The sequence below is a fragment of the Schistocerca serialis genome, unplaced genomic scaffold (assembly GCF_023864345.2).
Source record: "Schistocerca serialis cubense isolate TAMUIC-IGC-003099 unplaced genomic scaffold, iqSchSeri2.2 HiC_scaffold_1200, whole genome shotgun sequence".
Classification (NCBI taxonomy): domain Eukaryota; kingdom Metazoa; phylum Arthropoda; class Insecta; order Orthoptera; family Acrididae; genus Schistocerca; species Schistocerca serialis.
In genome coordinates, this window is record NW_026047404.1 from 55,001 (window position 1) to 57,500 (window position 2,500).

General features: G+C 58.0%; 1 non-coding gene across 1 annotated transcript in view; it reads left to right on the plus strand.

Moving 5' to 3' along the window:
* Positions 1-2,434: 2,434 nt before the first annotated feature.
* LOC126435256 (small subunit ribosomal RNA) overlaps positions 2,435-2,500 on the plus strand; it is a 1,910-nt gene continuing 1,844 nt past the window's right edge. Inside the window, exon 1 of the ribosomal RNA XR_007579800.1 lies at positions 2,435-2,500. This exon is cut by the window's right edge and continues 1,844 nt beyond it. This is a non-coding gene — a ribosomal RNA (small subunit ribosomal RNA).

Genomic DNA, 2,500 nt, shown 5'->3' on the forward strand with positions numbered 1-2,500 from the left:
TATGTTGCGCCTTAACCCAACCTATGTTGCGCCTTAACCCAACCTATGTTGGGCCTTAACCCAACCTATGTTGCGCCTTAACCCAACCTATGTTGCGCCTTAACCCAACCTATGTTGCGCCTTAACCCAACCTATGTTGCGCCTTAACCCAACCTATGTTGCGCCTTAACCCAACCTATGTTGCGCCTTAACCCAACCTATGTTGCGCCTTAACCCAACCTATGTTGGGCCTTAACCCAACCTATGTTGGGCCTTAACCCAACCTATGTTGGGCCTTAACCCAACACACGTTGGGCCTTAACCCAACACACGTTGGGCCTTAACCCAACACACGTTGGGCCTTAACCCAACACACGTTGGGCCTTAACCCAACACACGTTGGGCCTTAACCCAACACACGTTGGGCCTTAACCCAACACACGTTGGGCCTTAACCCAACACACGTTGGGCCTTAACCCAACACACGTTGGGCCTTAACCCAACACACGTTGGGCCTTAACCCAACACACGTTGGGCCTTAACCCAACACACGTTGGGCCTTAACCCAACACACGTTGGGCCTTAACCCAACACACGTTGGGCCTTAACCCAACACACGTTGGGCCTTAACCCAACACACGTTGGGCCTTAACCCAACACACGTTGGGCCTTAACCCAACACACGTTGGGCCTTAACCCAACACACGTTGGGCCTTAACCCAACACACGTTGGGCCTTAACCTGCTCTGTAATTGTCATACGACGCGTTAAATTAGTGTAGTGTTGCCTAACTGCAACCCCCGCAATATAGTTTGCTACTCGCACTGCCCGGTCCCCAGTGTATCGCTTCATGTTAAACACCTTGCAGCTATACACTGTAATGTGGATGGCAGCAGGACGTACATGCTCAATGCCCTTTGCAGTTGTTCATTGGCGTTTGCAGTTGTTCATTGGCATTCGCATGGCGAAGCACTTAGCCTACGCTGTGGTACGGCCTGTGTCAACTGTCCGCTGATGTTGTACGTCCAAATCACACACTGTACTGCACATTGGTCCTCATGTACTGAATGATACATCGTGGTACATGTGACCGTACAACGACTGCGCCAACAACGGCGAACCATGCGGTCCAAATGTTGTGCACTCAGCTACGTGTCGTCTCCCTATAAGAGCTGGATTGCAGTGTGGTATGCCCTGGATGGCGATCAGCATGAGCCGTCTGTTGATGTAGTGGCGCGTGTTGTCAGACGTAGTCGTCTCTTCTCACACACCGTGATAGCATGGTGCACTGCGTTCCACATCTGCGACATGCGACAGAGGCCGGTTGACAGTCGTTCGCGCAATGGACATCGCATACGTACGGGGGCCACCTTCCACGTGTTCGCGAAGCGTGCACATGTTGTTGCGTGTATGTGGGCAGACATAGTGTGTCGTGACACCTGACACAGGCATGCAACAATCGTTGAATTTGCAAATGGCGATGGACGCCTACGTTTGCTGGTGACGTTACGCAAATGAACAACTGGTAAACCGTTGTGGTGCGGTTGTTCTCGCTAGAGGTGAATCAGTGATGGCGACGATCGGTTGAGCTACCAACCGGTTGTTCCAGCGATACCCACCATGCCCACGAACGTGAATGGCATCTGGGTGTGAAGCGATACGCGGCGGTGGCTGGGTGGGACCGTCCCCGGCCGGTGAGGGGGGGCCTCCCGGCGTGCTGGCCGCGCGGTGCGTGGGCGCACGCGCTACAGCCGGCTGGTGGGGGCGGCCAGTGGCAGGCGCGCCGGCCGACGGAGGCGGCAGGCGGCGCAGCTGCGCGCCGGCGCACCCTGCACGCGGCGCCGTGCGGCCAAAGTAGGTCCTCGCGGGCCCGGTGCGAAGCGCGGTGGACATCTGCAGTGTGCTGGTCCGATTGAGGACTGTGTGCGCTGAGGATGCGCCGCCGCCCGGCGCTCGGCGCCGCGACGCCGTCTGCTGCTCGGTCGCCTCTGCGGTTCTCGCAGGTGGTTTGTATCGCAGCTGTGCGGACGTGTTGGCGCGTGCGCTGTGCTGGGAGAGTTCGCTTCGGCACCCAAGTGGGGCTTTTGTCCTTCTGTGGCGCTGGCGTTGGAGCTGCCGGTCACCGTAGGTGGCGCGTGTTGTCTCCCGCCGGCAATGCCACGACAGCACGCTCCCGGGCCTCTGTCGGCAGCGGCAAGCTCAGTTGGGAGCACGGGTGGTCGCACCTAAAGCGTCTACTCGCCAAACCCCGGGCGATTGCGCCTCTCTCGAACCCGACCAAGTACTTAGGACGGCGCTGCGCGCCGCCGGGACCTGAGAGGGTTTCGAGGTGTATGGTGCAGGGGAGCTCAGCCTCCTCCTGTTTGCAGAATAATTGAGCGGACGCTTGCGTGTTCGCGCGGGCCCCCGGGACACACTCCCGGGCGGCCGGCTGCTCAGCTCTAGTTGACGCAGCTCCCTGGTTGATCCTGCCAGTAGTCATATGCTTGTCTCAAAGATTAAGCCATGCATGTCTCAGTAC